This window comes from Monodon monoceros, unplaced genomic scaffold (genome assembly GCF_005190385.1).
Source record: "Monodon monoceros isolate NGI ecotype Baffin Bay Population unplaced genomic scaffold, NGI_Narwhal_1 Super_Scaffold_11, whole genome shotgun sequence".
Classification (NCBI taxonomy): domain Eukaryota; kingdom Metazoa; phylum Chordata; class Mammalia; order Artiodactyla; family Monodontidae; genus Monodon; species Monodon monoceros.
The window spans coordinates 121,819,880-121,837,373 of NW_021703767.1; the positions used below are offsets into that span (position 1 = coordinate 121,819,880).

The window sequence follows — 17,494 nt, forward strand, 5'->3', positions numbered from 1 at the left end:
ATGAGTTTGTTGGGAAGGTCATCGAAGGTCATTGTAGTGAATGCTGTTGCTACCCAGCCTAAATCTCTTGTTTATGTTGGGGCCATCTCCCAGCTTCTGAGTGTTCGCTGCCAATAGCTCACAGCTGTCGCCTTTTTCTAAAGCGTTGTCCTTGGCCAAACTGAGCCACTCTGCCTGAAAAATAGCATGCCCTGCCCACCGCCTTCCAAGTCAATGGCTGACGCTCAGAGGAGGCAGTCAATCCACTTTGCCTCAGGGTGGCACCAGCTCTGGTACAACTAGTGCCTCTGAACTTACCTGAGGGCTCAAGCTTAGAGCACATCCTTGCTTGGTTCCTCCCTCGGCCTCATCCTGCTTTGCTCAGCTCCGTTCTCTGAGAGCATCCCCCCGATATATCACTTGAACAAGAATCCCCATCTTAAGCTTTGCCTCTGGGAAACCTGACCTGTGCAGTCACTGTGCACGGGAGAGTGGAAACCTAGTGCTGGGGAGATGAGGCAGGAGGCTCTGCAATGGTTCAGGCAGAAGTTGATAAGGTCAAGACCAGGGAAAGTGGCAATGAAAAGAGAGAGTAAGAGAGAGATGCCAGAGACGTCAGGATGGGTGATGTACAAGGACCCCTGGGTAAGGGGGTGAAGGAGAGGGCAAACATGACTGATACTTCAAGTGGAGGCAAGTGAGGGCACCTGTGGTGATGCCACTGGTTAATGAAAGAAGCAATGTTTACTGTGCCCTTTCCTATCTCTGGCTCCCTTCTCCCATCTTCTCTGGGCCTTTCCCTGCGGCAGCTGCCCCTCTTCCTGGACTTGTTTAGGGTCACAGTTGTACCCTGCACGGCCATCTCCATTCCTCATGTGTGCCATGTCTCTCCAGCTAGATGGTCATCTCCGTGGGTTCCAGGACTGTGCTATGTTCTTTTCTGTGCAGAACTCCACGTGTGTTTTTCATATGTTAAGAGACTAAAGAGATGTTTGTTGACTAATTGCTAGGTTAGCTCTTAAGACTTCCTCCAAACCTTGGTGAGTCCTCTCTGGCCACTTTGAGGTTTTCAAAGCTATAATGTCGTGACCTGTAGACCTTGGTTTCTGCACCATTAACTTATTTCTGTTTCTTCTCAACTTTATTGAGGAATAATTTATTTTAGATAAACCACATCTTTAAAGTGTGTGATTCAATGAGTTTTATCCGTTATTTACATTCATAAAACCATTATCACAATTAAGACAAAAAGCATTTTCATCACCTGCATTCCATCCCCTTTTGCCCCTGGCTCCATGTAACCACTGATCTATTTTTGTCACTTATAGAATAGTTTGTATTTTACAAAAATGGAATCATGTAGTATATGTTCTTTTGTGTTTGAATTCTTTCACTCAGCACAGTGTTTTGAGATTCATTCATGTTGTTGAGTGTATTAGCAGTCCATTCCTTTTTTTTAAAAAAATCACACTTAATTTTGGGATAATTGTAGATTCACATGCAGTTGTAAGAAATAGTACAGAGAGGTGCTGTGTACCCTTTACCCAGTTTCCTCCAATGGTAACATCTTGCAAAAATATAGTATACCATCACCAACAGGATACTGACATTGATAGCCAGTCCTCACAGGTTGGAAATCCCTCAGGTTGCCCTTGCTAGCCACATCCCCTTTCTTCAGTCCCCCCTCCCCCAATTTTAACCCCTAGCAACCACTAATCTCTTTTCCATATCTATAACATTGTCCTTTTCAGAATGTTATATTAATGGAATTGTTTGTATCACAGTGTGTAACTTTTTGGGAGTGCTTTAAAAAAAAAAGATTTATTTTTTAGCGCAGTTTTAGGTTCACAGCAAAATCGAGTGGAAAGGCAGATTTCCCACATGCCCCCTGCCCTCACACAAGGATAGTTCCCCCATTATCAACGTCCCCCACAAAGTGATACATTTGTTACAATTGATGAACTTGTGTTGACACATCATAATCAACCAAGGTCCATAGTTTATAGGGGGTTCCCTCTTGGTGTTGTATATTCCGTGGGTTTGGACAAATGTATAATGGCATCTGTCCACCATTATCGGATCACACAGGGTAGTGTCACTCTCCTAAAAACCCTTTGTCCTCTGCCTATTCTCCTTTCCTTCCCCCCCCCCAACCCTTGGCAACCATGGATCTTTCTATTGTCTCCATAGATTTGCCTTTTCCAGAATGTCATGTAATTGGAATCATACAGTACGTAGCCTTTCCAGATTGGCTTTTTTTTTCTTCACTAATAATATGCATTTAAGCTTCCTCCATGTCTTTTCATGACTTGAGAGCTCATTTCTTTTAGACAATATTCCATTGTCCTTATGTACCACAGTTTATTTATCCATTCACCAACTGAAGGACATCTTGGTTGCTTCCAGGTTTTGACAATTATGAATAAAGCTGTCATAAAGATCCATGTGCAGGTTTTTGTGTGGACATAAGTTTTCAGATTCTCTGGGTAAATACCAAGGAGTGGAATTGCTGAATCATATGGTAAGAGTGTTTCATTTTTTAAGAAACTGCTAAACTGGAAGAAGCATTACAGTTAGAGAAGACAAATTCATATCCAAAATATATACCTAGTCTAGTGAGAACATGTTGCCACCCACCCCATGATGAAATGGGTGCAATATAATCAACTTGCCACTAGGTGGCTGTCTAATTCCCTTAAGGGAATTGTGCCACACTAGGAGCTTGGGGCTGGGCTCTTCGGTTGGTAAGTTAGACCTTTGGTAACAGCAGTAACCAAGTCAGCCTTAGTGAGGGGAAGTTCATGTTGTTGAGCTTGTGTATAGCTGCCATCCTGCCAACATGCCCACTTCATACATCATCTATAGAGCAAACATTGGGGGTGATTGATATCCACAGAACATTCCGTCTTGTCCGTGTTATGAAGAGTCTCCTCTGCAGTGGATGTCCTTTGGTGAACATTCACATGGAACATAAATATCTTTCACAACATTTAGTACGTTTTTGGTCACTGTTTCTTTGAATATTTGTTTTCTGTTCCAATCTCTTTCTAATTCTGGCGCTCCAATGTCACAAATGTTAGACCTGATATTTCCCCATAGGTTCTTGATGCTCTATTCATTTTCAAAATGTTTTATTTTCTTTGTTGTTTAGATCAAATAATTTCTACTGATCTGTTTTTAAGTTTGCTGACTCTTTCCTCCGTCCTCTGCATTCGGTTTTTGAGCTCATTCAGTGACTTTTAAATTTCATAGATTCATAGTCTCCTTTTTAGTTCTCAAGTTTTCATTTTAAAAATAGTTTTTATTTTTCTGCTCGTATTGTCTACCTTTCCATCCATTTTGAGAGTATTACCTTCACCTCATGGAACATGTTTATAATAGTTCTTTTGTTTGTTTGTTTTTTGGGGGTTTTTTTGCGCTACGCGGGCCTCTCACTGTTGTGGCCTCTCCCGTTGCGGAGCACAGGCTCCGGACGCGCAGGCTCAGCGGCCATGGCCCACGGGCCCAGCCGCTCCGCGGCATGTGGGATCTTCCCGGACCGGGGCACGAACCCATGTCCCTTGCATCGGCAGGCGGACTCTCAACCACTGCGCCACCAGGGAAGCCCTATAATAGTCCTTTTAAAGTATTTGTCTGACGATTCCAACATCTGGATCATCTGAGAACTGACATCTGTTGATTGTATTTTCTTTTGAGAATTGGTAACATTGCCCTGATTCTTTGTGTGCTGAGTACCTTGGAACACTGTGTGGTGAATCTTTGGGTCCTGTTAAATTCTCTGCAGAATGTTGATTTTATTGTTTTAGCAGGCAATCAATCTGATTGGGTTCAAACTGCAAGTTCTTTCTTGCCATCTGTGGCAGTGGTTCCAATGTTTATCTGGGTTTCAAAGACTTTGTTATGCTGCTTTGGGTCTATTCCATGCATGTCCCTATCTAGGGCATGGGCAGTGGATGATACTGTAGTTCAGATTTCAGAGTCTTGGCTATGATGCTTTGGGTTGATGCTGTGCATGTACAGCTTAGAGGTGATCCTGGTGCTTGTGACAGAATAAAGGGATCTCCCTCTGCAGCCCTCTCCTCTCTAAGATTTCCTCCACACTCTTAGCTCTCCAGAGCCCTTTTCCCAGGTCCTCTGCTCTGTTTTCCTCTGGTGTTTTAGGGCCCCTGTCTGCTGTATAGTTCTGCAGTGGCACCACCCTTTGGTCAAAGTCAGAAGATAAAAGAGGGGAAAACTGGGAATCTTATCCCTTGATATGGATCACTGTTTACGTGTTGGTTCCCTTCCTTAATCTACCTAATTTGTTAACTTCTCGGAGTCTGCAAGTAGTTGTTTTTTTGTACTTTGAAGTTTTAGTTGTAACCAGTGGGAGAGAAGGTTGGGGTGGGCTTAATTCATTTTGGCTGGCTCTGGAATTTCCAGGCAACTGTGTTTTTAGAGCTATTGCTAGGACATTGGAGTATGCTGCCTGAGAGTCAAGTGGCATTATTCCTGCTTCGGAGCTAGTGAACAGAACAAGCTCCTGATTGGGACCTCGAGGAGAGGGTGCCGCAGAGAAACAGAGGGGCCTGATTGCCACAAAAAGGCTAGAAGTGACTTCCCTTTTCTTTTCTACTCAAGTAGGTATTTTATTTTATTTTATTTATTTTTATTGAAGTATAGTTGATATATGTTACTTTCAGGTGTACAATATAGTGATCTGGCAATCAAATATACTATGAAATGATGACTATGACAAGTCCAGTAACCATCTGTCCCCATGCAAAATTATTACAGTATTATTGACTATATTCCTTATGCTGTATATTACATCCTCATGACATTTATTTTATAACTGGAGGCTTGTACCTCTTCTTTTTCTTTAAAAAAGTTAATTAATTAATTAATTAATGTTTGGCTGCATTGCGTCTTTGTTGCAGTGCACGGGCTTCTCATTGTGGTGGCTTCTCTTGTTGCGGAGCACGGGCTCTAGGCACGCGGGCTTCAGTAGTTGTGGCACGTGGGCTCTAGAGCGCAGGCTCTGTAGTTGTGGTGCACAGGCTTAGTTGCTCCATGGCATGTGGGATCTTCCCAGGCCAGGGCTCGAACCTGTGTCCCCTGAATTGACAGGCGGATTCTTAATCACTGCGCCACCAGGGAGGTCCCCCTGATCACTTTTTAATTGGATTTTTTAAAATATTGAGTTGTGTGATTTCTTTATATAATTTGCATATTAACGCTTATCAAATTTATCATTTGCAAATATTTTCCCCCGTTCAGTAGGTTGCTTTTTGTTTTGTTCATGCTTTCCTTTGCTATGCAAAAGGCTTTTTACTTTGATATAGTTCCATTTATTTATTTTTGCTTTTGTTGCCCTCGCCTGAGGAGACATATCCCCCAAAATATTGCTAAGACTGATGTCAAAGAGTGTGCTGTTTCTGTTTCCTTCTAGGAGTTTTATGGTTTCAAGTCTTACATTTAAGTCTTTAATCCATTTTGAGTTTATTTTTGTATATGGTGTAAGAAAATGGTCCAGTTTGATTCTTTCGCATGTAGCTGTCCAGTTTTCCCAACACCATTTATTAAGGAGACTGTCTTTTCTCCATTGTGTATTCTTGCCTCCTTTGTTGAAGATTCATTGATCATATAAGCGTGGTTTTATTTCTGGGCTTTCTAGTCCATTGATCTACGTGTCTGTTTTTGTGCCAGTACCAAGAGCTTTGCGGTATAGTTGGAAATCAGGGAGTGTGATACTTCCAGCTTTGTTCTTCTTTCTCAAGGTTGCTTTGGCTATTCGGGGTCTTTTGTGGTTCCATACAAATTTTAGGATTATTTGTTCTACTTCTGTGAAATATGCCTTTGGTATTTTGATAGGGGTGTCACTGAATCTGTAACTTGCTTTGGGTAGTATGGATATTTTAGGAATATTAATTCTTCTAATCCATGAGCATGGTATATCTTTTCATTTATTTGTATTGTTTTCAATTTCTTTTATCATTGTCTTATTGTTTTCACAGTACAGGTCTTTTACCTCCTTAGTCAAATTTAGTTCTAGATATTTTATTCTTTTTGATGAAATTGTAAATGGGATTGTTTTCTTAATTTCTCTTTCTGATAGATTGTTATTAGTGTATAGAAATGTTACCGATTTCTGTATATTAATTTTGTATCCTGCAACTTTACTGATTTCATTTATCGATATTAGTTCTAACAGTTTTTGGGGGGAGTCAATAGGATTTTCCATATATAGTATCATGTCATCTGCAAACAGTGATAGTTTTATAGAAGTGACTTCCTTGATCACTTGTAAGCAGATTTCTGTTTGTTTTAGGAACATGCTACGCATGTCATTTGCTACCAGATTCTTTGGAAATAGGAGATTTTTGCTTAAACCATGATGTCTGCTGAGGTGTAAATGACAATTGGTACCTGCAGTAACCAAAGGATGTCGTTAGTATTACACGGGCTCTTTAGCTGAGTCCCTGAATGGGTCCTGAAACTCCTGGTATGGCCATATATGACTTTTTTCATCATCTTCTTCTTTTTAAAAATATTTATTGATTTGGCTGCACCCGGTCTTAGTTTCGGCACGTGGGATCTTGTTCCCTGACCAGGTTTCGAACCCAGGCCCCCTGCATTGGGAGCAAGGAGTCTTAACCACTGGACCACTGGGGAAGTCCTGATTCTTTTCTTCTTATAAGAACAAATAGCAGTAGTAATTTTAGACTCTTGTCCTTAAGTAAGGGAGACCAAAACCTTTTGCACCCCAGCTTGGAAGGTTTGCTGCATATCCATACTGGGGAGAGAGAACATTATTCTCATTCTCCTGTTTAAACCTCCTTTGTTTAGCAATACTATTTATTAAATCTTTTGATATATATGTAGTTTTAATCAAAAGGAATTTGTATCTAGCTTTGACTGCTCAGTAGAAGTAAATAAAAATACTAAAGATAAATGTGTTCCTTTGATTCCCAAATAAAGCAAAAGGAAGTTGCTGTTGGAATTTGCCTTGAACCCACAAATTTTTGCCCAGCAAAATTAATACAAAGGGTCATAACATTCAAGTCTGCCTTTTCCTGGGACAGTTTGCTTGGGCCTGTGGGGATTCAGCTGTAAGTTGCAGGCAACCCCTTTGTAACTGGCTTCAGTCAGTGAGGGAGAATTGTCAGAGCTGGCATCAAGGACTTTTAGATAAGGGGGGTATTCTGCTAGTTGGGGAAATGGTTGGGTAGAATGCAGGATGTAGCAAAATATTTCTTGGATTTTGTGTTTGACAGATTTAAAAGGCATGTGAGACCTTTGGCCAGTCTCTGTCACCTAGGGTTTTGAAAACTTTAATTTTATCCTAATTAAAAATAATTGAAGTGCCATTTACTCCAGGGAGAGGGGCAGCCCCAGAGTTTGTGGACCCTAAAGCATTAGACATATCTAAGCCTCACAAACTTTTCATTCTTTCCCTGGGGTCCCTCCTGAGGCAACACCTTCTTATGGGTCTCACTGAGGGCTCAAGTTTAAAGAAGCGCCATAATGAGTGTTTGAAGGAGGAAGTTAAGAAAAGCTGCCTTCATGCCTTTTTTCTGACTAAGAAGCTTACTAATTAGGGTCCCCAGACAGCATGGTTCAAGCCATTTGGCACAATCTTACTATAGATTAAAATGCCCCCACCCCCAGGCCCCCAAACAAAAGCCAGAGTGCCCACCAGGGGGACAGTACTGGGAGGGGGCTTCTTGTTGTAGTCTGGGGTAGAAAGAACTGAAGACCAGTGCCGTGAGTCAAAGCCAAAATCAACACAAAGACCGTGGCACGGGGTGGGGGAGGGATGGGAAAGGGGGCCTGAATCGACAATCAGGAGTCAAGCTGGATGTGGAAGGAATGGAAGTGGTTCTGGAACAAAGTGGGCTGGTCCTGGGTGGCTGCTGGCTGGCACTGGTGCAGGCGAAGTTTACCTTTGTTGGTTGGGAGGAGCGGGGGACTGGTGTAGATGGACTTGTTAGGTGGCCCTAAAGGTGTAGGATCCAGTCAGACAATACTGAAGGGGACTCTCAGTGTTTATTTCCCTTTCTCTTTGTCATGGTTGTGGCTATAGAATCAGTTGTAAATAAATGACATTTTCAACTTGTACATTTTCCCATTTTACAGTTATAAGTATTGCTTTAAAATATTTTACTATTAAAAAAATGTGCTGAATGGTTAAAAAAAGCACAACTTGGAAAGCACAAAAGAGAATTAAGAAGAAAATAAAAATGCACCAGGAGGGCTTCTCTGGTGGCGCAGTGGTTGAGAGTCTGCCTGCCGATGCAGGGGACACGGGTTCGTGCCCCGGTCCGGGAAGATCCCACATGCCGCGGAGCGGCTGGGCCCGTGAGCCATGGCCGCTGAGCCTGCGCATCCAGAGCCTGTGCTCCGCAACGGGAGAGGCCACAACAGTGAGAGGCCCGCGTACAGCAAAAAAAAAAAAAAAAATGCACCAGGAATTAAACCACCCGGAGATAACTATCATTGGTATGTTGGTGAATTTCCTTCCTGGTATTTTGGATGTTAAAAGAAACTTGTTGAGCTTGTGTTTTCACCCAGATGAGCTGACCAGGTGAGCCATGCTGGCTAGGTGTGAACCACATCAGCCAGGTGAGCCATTATCCAGAGCAGAGACCTCCAGCTTGAGTGTTGATTGGAGAAATCTCCAGACACATTTGCCCTGAGTAGATGGACCCTGTTAGTGGTCTGACATTATTTTGTCACTGTCATTGGTGTGTTTCATCACATGGAGCATCTGATCCCATTTGGACCCAAGCCCTGGGAAAGTAAAGCCCAGAATTATGATCCAGTTAAGGGAATTGTTTGCTTCTTATGCAAGTCTAAGGAGGCCCATTTTCAAGTCAGCGTCATTACAGTCACTCAGTGGAGGAGCATAATTCTCCAAGCATCTTCTGTAGTAAGACCTTATTACAATGATGGGTGTAAAGAAATATCCATGAGACGTGCACATCTGATGATAACGAGAACCCCAAACCGTGACATGTCCAATGAACTGTTTAACTGGAAAGGATTTTATCGGAAATGGCGGCCACCCTCCTGACTCTCCAACTATGATGGGAAGTTATGGAGTGTCGATCATCCTCAACACTGCCCACAGAACGGCTGGATGAAATCATATAAATGCAAATTATGCTGTAATTAAAGAGGAAAGAGGCAAGAAGTGAAACATTTAGCTGAGCATGACCTTCAGGGTCCTCTGTTGCCTTTGAGAGTCCAGGAAGGCTCTGAGGGTTTGCTTTGAAATCATCCCCTTACGCTGTTGACAGGGACAGTAGGTTAATGAAGAGAGATGCGGCAGTGGTTTTGAGAGAGCTGGCATGCCATTTCGGGGTGACAGTCACTAGAGGGTGTCAGATTGATGGTTCTCTGACCCCTCCCGGCAGGAGGAAGAGCAGGCTCCCTGTTACTTATTTGTCTCCCCACCACCGGTTATCTTCCAGGGACCCAGCACTGGGGCTGATGGAAAAGGAAGAAAGAAAAAGTGTTCTTCATATGGGGAGGCAGTACTAAGACCGTTTTCATGGGCTGTAATGACATCTATTTTTAATTTAATTTTTTCAACAGTTCTAACATTCAATTCCAAAATAAAGTAAAATAAAATAAAATAAAAAAAAGTGAAACTCTCTTTTTCCACTTTCAGCCCCTGCCCAGCACCGCTACCCTCCAACCTCAACCACAGGAACCGCTGTTATTAGATTTCTGAGTGTCCTTCCAGAGTGTCTTTGTGCTGATATATGCAAACATTAATATATACTCTTATTTCCCTCCATTTTTATGTGGAAGGTAACATACTGTATTTTTTTTTTTTTTTTTTTGCGGTACGCGGGCCTCTCACTGTTGTGGCCTCTCCCGTTGCGGAGCACAGGCTCTGGACGCGCAGGCTCAGCGGCCATGGCTCACGGGCCCAGCCGCTCCGCGGCATGTGGGATCTTCCCGGATTGGGGCACGAACCCATGTCCCCTGCATCGGCAGGGGGACTCTCAACCACTGCGCCACCAGGGAAGCCCAACATACTGTATTTTATACCTTGTTCTTTTCATTTAATATATCATGAAGCCTTTTCCATACCAGTATATGGAAAGCATCCTTATCCTTTTCTACAGCTGTGTAGTGCTCTATGGATGTACCATACTTACTAATCCCCATTCATGGACATTTCGTTTATTTCCAATTTTGCTACTGCAAACAAGTGTCACTGTTTTGTTTGTCTGCTTTCCTCTGGGTTCTGAGCTCCATAGAGACTATGTCCTGGGTGTTATTCATAACACATAATACAGTTTCCGATACATAGTGGATGCTCAGTAAATGTGAGTGGTGGAATTCAGTTAAATAGAACACCAAAGAATCCATAGAGGCAGCCATGGTGAACACAGCTGTCAGCCTGCCCACTGGGGTGATTACAGTAGGCCTGGTAAGACCTTCCTTCCCTCCCCAACTCAACTCCAAATCTTCTGGATCATAGCTGGAATCCCTCTATTCCTTTCATGCCTTTAACTTCCTGCTCTCACTTGTTAAAGAGCAAAAGCTCCACCCTGGTGTTTGCCAGTCATGTACCTCTCAGTAGGGGTCTTCATACTCTCAGAGGAGGTCTCCCCTCTCCTGGCCACATCACACATTCTGACCATTTAGGAGGCAGAGGGACAGACACGTACAAGTGAGTCAAGTCATAACTGGCTCTCATTCATGCTGTCAGGTGGTCACTTACTTGGTTGGTCCAGGGCCTCAGAACAGAGACTCTGGGCTCAAATCTCAGCTCTGCCACTTCCTAGTGGGCGGCATCAGGCAAGTCGCTTAATCTCTGTGTCTCCTTTTTTTTTTTTTTTTTAATTTTTGAATTTTATTTTATTTATTTTTTTATACAGCAGGTTTTTATTAGTTATCCATTTTATACATATTAGTGTATATATGTCAATCCCAATCTCCCAATATTGTATATTAATGCATATATGTGGAACCTAGAAAAATGGTACAGATGAACCAGTTTGCAGGGCAGAAATAGAGACACAGATGTAGAGAACAAACATTTTTTTTAATCTGTAAAATAGAGATACTTAACATTTATACCAACCTCATAGGGTTGTGGGTGGGATCAATGAGCTAAAGTACTTATGACAGTGCCTGGCATGCCGTAAGTGCTGGTAAGGGTTTGCTATCATTGTAATTGGCCCTCAGGGTGGGGAGGGGAGTGGGTGCCTGCTATTCACTCTGAGACTCTGCCAGCCCTCCTGGGCAACCTCTCAAAGCTGGGAGGGGTTGGCACTCTCCTTACCGCTTTCCTGGGTCACTTCCTTTGACACCTGTCAAAGCAGGATGGCTTGCATGAACTTCACTAACATTAAATGCTCCTTTCTTGTGTTGCCTTTGCCTTGTTAGTCTCCTGGGAATGAGCACACAGATCTTTGATGAGTTTTGCTTAAGAGTAATAAAAAGTAGCCAACCTATTAATTCCATCAATTTCCAAGTAAGAAGGAAAAATCATGTCATGATGATAGCACAGGGCAAGATCAGATTGTGGGTTTCCTGTATCAGTGGCTTTATCAGATAGGAGAGGGAATGAGAGGCAGGGCCTACCCTGTATTGTTGCAAGGTTTCTACATTTTTAGGTGGAATAGTACAATTCTAACTTTAAGTAGATTGAAAAATTAAGGACGTATATCATAATCCCTACAACAACCTCTAAAAAATATGATTGAAAGAGACATAGTTGAAAAGCCAAAGAAGAATTCTAAAAATTATTAAATTAATCCAAAAGAAAGCAGGGAAGGAGCAGGAGAGGAACAAAATCAGAGAACACAAATAGAAATCACATAAAAATGCTTAATCACTATTCAAAAATAAAATAAATAAATCATTGATACATGGAACAATATGGATGAATCCTTAAATTCATCCAGAATAAGCATCAAAAAAGAATGCATACTGTGAATCTTTATTTTCTATATCTATATCTATCTATCTATATCCATCTAGCTAGCTAACTATCAAAGTCACTTGTATGAAGTACTAAAGTACTGAACTGAATCTATGGTGGAAAAAATCAGCAACCGTTACCTTAGTGGGAAGAGGGCAGGGATTTAACTGGAAGGGGCATGAGGGGATTTTCTTGGGTGATAGTTATATTATGTATCTTTAAAGAGATTTGGGTTGAATGTGTGTATGCATGTCAGATTCATCAAATGGTACACTTAAGATTTGTGAGTTTCATTGTATGTAAGTTTACCTAAAAAGAAAAAAGTAAATTAATATTCACTTTAATTATGGTACACATGCTAAAATATTTAGGATGAAGTTTACTGATTTCTGCAACTTACTTGCATAAAAAATAAGGTAAATGATGGATAGAGAGTTGGATAGATGGTAGATATATAATAAAACAATTATAATCAAAAGTCAATTGTAGAATCTAGGTAGTGAATACATGGTATACATTTTTTCGACTTTCCTGTATGTTTGAAAGCTTTTATAATGAAAAATTGGCTAAAAAAAAAAAAGAAGGTGAAACAAACCATTTTCAGATAAAACCTGTGGAAATTTGTTGCCAGCAGACCTGCACTACAATAAATGCTAAGAAAGTTTCATGTGGAAGGGAAATGATACCAGGTGAAAATGTGAATCTTTAAGGAGGAAAGAAGAACCCTGGAAATCATAAACAGCACATACTGTTTTTCCTCTATTTTCTATGTTACTTAAAGCCAACTGACTGTTTAAAGCAAAAATGATGACAAATGTATTGTGGCATTTAAAATATATGTAGAAGTGAAATATACAACAACAAGAGTACAAAGTCAGGAGGGGGTGTAAAGAGAATTACACTTTGTAAGTTTCTTCATTGTAAAGACAGAATGTGATAAGGATATATATTTTAATTATGAGAGAAACCACAAAACATAAACAAAAAGAGTTATAACTAAATAGCCAATGAATGGAATGTAGAACTGAAAAATGCTTGATTAACCCCAAATGAAAGAAGGAAAAGAGGAAGAGAGAACAGAGTAGATAAGTAAAAAAATAAGAATTACATTAAATGTAAATGGACTAAATATGCTGCTTAAAAGGCAAGAGATTCTCAGACCAGATAAGAAAGCAAGGCCTAAATCTATGCTGTTTAAAAGATATACACTTGAAATACAAAGACACAAGGAGGTTAAAGTAAAAGGAAGGAAAATATATGCCGTGCCAATACTAAGCACAAGAAAGCTGGTGTGGCTATATTACTATCCCAGAAGGAGCATTACCAGAAATAAAGTGGGTCATTTCATAGTGAGGGGCTGTGTTTTGGTTTAAACATCCCTAATAAGGATTCTGAATTTCAATCAGAATATTTGCCAAAACAGCTGTTTTGTGTTTGAGTTCTTCATTTTTTATTTCTCTTCCTCTCACGTCTCATGTAACTCCTTCCTCTCTAATATTATTAATTTGTAATAAAGTGCTTTTCCCATTTTTATTTCTTTAAAAACTAATTCACAAAAATAAAATTTAAATAATTGCCCATAGTTTCCCTTTTGTAACAATACATCTGCCTTCCTTTTATCTTGTCCCTCTGTGGTCCTGGTGCATAGGCATTTACAGTTTTTATAGCTGAAATTATAACACGGGTACAATTTTGTGTTCTGGTCATTCTCTTATATCAGTAAAACACCCTGTTTATGTTGCATGTATTATGGCAAGTTTTCTCAGCCTTGGCACTATTGAAATTTTGCACCAGATTTGTTTGTGGGGAGCTGTCCTGTGCATTGTGGGTGACTTAGCAGCACCGCTGAACTCCACAATTACTAGATTCCAGTAGACCCCAACCCCCTAGTTGTGACAATCAAAAATGTCTCCACTTTGCCAAAAGTTCCCTGGGAGGTAAAATCACCCCTCGTTGAGGGCCACTGAATCTGGGAATCATTTTTATTAACAGCCTAACATTATATACATTTAGTTGAGGACTCATACTTTGCCAAAATAATTCCTATTACTGGACATATTATTTCCAACACTTTCCATTTAAATTTAAATTCCATTTAAATTTCACTATAAGAGGCATGCTCATAGCCATTCCTTCCTTCTAGGCTACTTATTTTCCTTAGAGTAAATTCCTGGGTATGGGGTGTGTGGGTTCAAGGGCATTTGACCATCCTCTTTTGAGGACTTTGAGGAGAAGAATGATCCTCAGAGTGATCGAAAGCTGGGGATTTCCATGCCCTGAATTAGTCCCCTGCCAATATAAATCACGCAAGTCATTTAGGACCCATCTGTGTCATGGAGAAAAGTGCTAGGTGACTTATACATTTTGGTGCTGGGTCAACAAATTAGTTATCTGAGCTATAAATTACTGCAGTGATCCATAAATCAAATCTGTATTATATAAATCAAAAGATACAGATATATGATGAGAATTTAAGAATACTAATTTATAAAATGCATTATGATAAATTGAACCACGCAATAAAGGAAAACTGTGGCACATCCATCAGTGCCTCCTCACCCAAGGAGACATTAGATGCCCAGACTGGCAGCAAAGGAGCTGGGAAGTAAAGTCAATAGACTCTGTGTGGAAGGGGAATATGGAAAACTCTTAGTGATTCCTGCAAAATAGATTGCTGATGTATATTTTAACTTTCAAGAAACATCTAAAGTGCAGTTTTCCTTTTTTGTATTTTTTTCCTCCAGAGTGTCTGGTGCCTCTGGATTTAAGGATGGTTGAGAAAGTAGCCAAGCTTTTTCTTGCTTCTGTGCATGCTGCTGCTCCAGTCTGGAATTCTTCCCTCCAGTTCTCTCTCTTCACTTATATTCATCCTCCGGTTCTCAGTTTGAACGTCCTTTCTTCAGGGACACCTTCCCCCACACCCCTGACTGGATCAGGTCATCCTGTCAAGGGCTTCTATAGCTTCCCGCTTCCTCACTGCTTATGTATCCATTCCCACCCATTGTTCATGCCCATGATCGCTCTCCCGCATGAGAGCATAAGCTCCAGAGGAAAACAGTAGCGTCTGCCTTATCCTCTGCTATATATCCAGTACCTAGTACATTGCCACAGACTGCACACGCTAGTGTTTCTGGAATAACTGAATGACAGGAGAAAGGAGGGTCCCATAGGTAGGGTCTGGGGGCTTGGAGATGCCATCTCTGGCAGATGCTGGGTCAGTGATGCGTAGTATTTATTCTAAACTTCCTCAGCTGTTTTATGAGAACTTATTAAAGGAATGTCGTGGGTCAATAAGTTTGAAAAAATTGCATATTTCATTCCGCACTAGGAGAGTTGGGATGCACATCACCATAGGAAAGGCTCTTCTAGTTAAAAATGTTAAATATTGGGCTTCCCTGGTGGCGCAGTGGTTGAGGGTCCGCCTGCCGATGCAGGGGACGCGAGTTCGTGCCCCGGTCCGGGAAGATCCCATATGCCGCGGAGCGGCTGGGCCCATGAGCCATGGCCGCTGAGCCTGCGCGTCCGGAGCCTGTGCTCCGCAACGGGAGAGGCCACAACAGTGAGAGGCCCGCGTACCGCAAAAAAGAAAAAAAAAGTTAAATATTGTTTCACTGAGGTCAGGGTATCCAAACAGAGGGAGGTTATCTGGGTTGTGAGTTTTGCCGGATCCAATCACCAGCCCCTGATCAACACAGTTTTCTTAGGCGTTTCATGGTCTCCCCATCCTGGACAAGGTGATGCCAGAGACACAGGCTACAAATCCTTTCCTACCAAGAGATCGTGTCTTGTTGGGGATACACATACGTACCTGTAACTGAAATCTCAGCCAAACTCTCTGGGGTACGAAACAAAAATTTATTTTTTTTTCTAACCACAGCCTTTAAACCTGCTCTATTGTATTTCCCTTCCCCACCTCTTGACAAGAGTTCCTGCAGACCCCGCGATTTTATGGTCCCTTTAACTATAGAAATTGTCATCCTGACAATCAAGACTCACATTCACGCAGCAGCAAGTCCTTCTGGTTTAATCCCCACTTCAGCTTCTCTCCCATCCAAAGCCTCTCCTCCCCCAGCTCAGCTGTGGCCTGTGACTGAGGTCTTCTTTTATTCTTTCTTCATCTTCAGCTCTTCTGGGGTGGGCAGGAGGAGGGGGACTTAAAGACAAGGGCCAGACGCGCTTACACCCGGCTTGAGACGGCGGCGGCAGCGGCGGGGGACTCCGACTCCTGGGACGCGGACAGGTTCTCCGTGGAAGACCCGGTGCGGAAGGTGGGGGGCGGCAGCACCGCCGGCAGGGACCGCTGGGAAGGTGACGACGAGGACGTCAAGGATAACTGGGATGATGATGATGACGAAAAAAAAGCAGCAGCAGAAGTAAAACCAGAAGTAAAAATTTCAGAAAGGAAAAAAACAGCAGAGAAGATAAAAGAGAAAGGACGGCAGCAGAAGAAAAGGCAAAAAGAAATTAAAAAGAGGTTAGAAGAACCTGAAGAACCTAAAGTGCTAACACCAGACAGATAAACCGCGGCTAAAGAAATTACAGGAAGAGTCAGACCTCGAATTAGCGAAAGAAACTTTTGGTGTTAATAATACAGTTTATGGAAGAGATGCTATGAACCCATCTTCAAGGGATGCCTTCACAGAGTTTGGAAAGTTACTAAAAAAATTACACAATATGAAAAATCACTATATTATACCAGTGTTTTGGAAGCCTTAGTTCGAGATGTGTGTATTTCACTGGAAATTGATGACTTGAAAAAGATTACCGGTTCGTTGACTGTACTTTGCAGTGAAAAACCGAAGCAAGAAAAGCAAAGCAAAGCCAAAAGGAAGAAGAAAGGCGTGGTTCCCGGAGGGGGATTAAAGGCTACCATGAAAGATCATCTGGCAGATCATGGTGGTTATGATGGAGGGTATGTTCAAGATTTTGAAGACTTCACGTGACGTTTTATCTTCTCCTGGTGTCTTCTTTCTGTTGCCCACGATCCCTTCAACATGTAGCACAACTTCCTTTCCTTTCAGTTCTGCCAAATGCTACAATCAGAAGTGCAGTATCTTTTGTGCTGGTTATTAACCCCTTGACACTTAGGTGCTAATGTGCAGATGAGGGAACTTGGATCTTGCTGCCAAGGGGTTAAAATTGGGAACCTCCATTGCTACTAAATCATAGTTTAAAAAAACAGACCAAATAATGTTGTTGTCGTTGCTATCTGATTCTGTAGCAGCAGTCACTAAATTGGAAACAAAGGTTGCAACACGACAAAAAATTGTGTAGTATTTACCAGCACCATTCAGAAATACAGCCTTAAGCATACCTCCTTGAACTACTTCGTAACTTGTCAAGAAAAGCAGTCTGCTGCAAGGGCGTGTGGTGTGCACCTAGTATTGAAGTTGCTTTGTCTTAAAATTGAGCGTGAGGATATTAAAAATACATTGTGAAGAAGACTGCTTATCTCAGAGTGAAGATACGGCGGCTGAAAAGCACTAGTTTGATACTTAAAAATTAAATGACCAAAACCCTCCAACTTGGAAGCTGAAGAAGGTAAACCTCTCCATTATTGCATTACCAAGTTGTGGAATCTCTTGAGTG

At 41.7% G+C, this 17,494-nt stretch overlaps 1 pseudogene; it reads left to right on the forward strand.

The window, feature by feature from the left end:
- The first annotated feature begins 599 nt into the window (after positions 1-599).
- LOC114890355 lies at positions 600-16,848 on the forward strand (annotated as a pseudogene).
- The last annotated feature ends 646 nt before the right edge of the window (positions 16,849-17,494 follow it).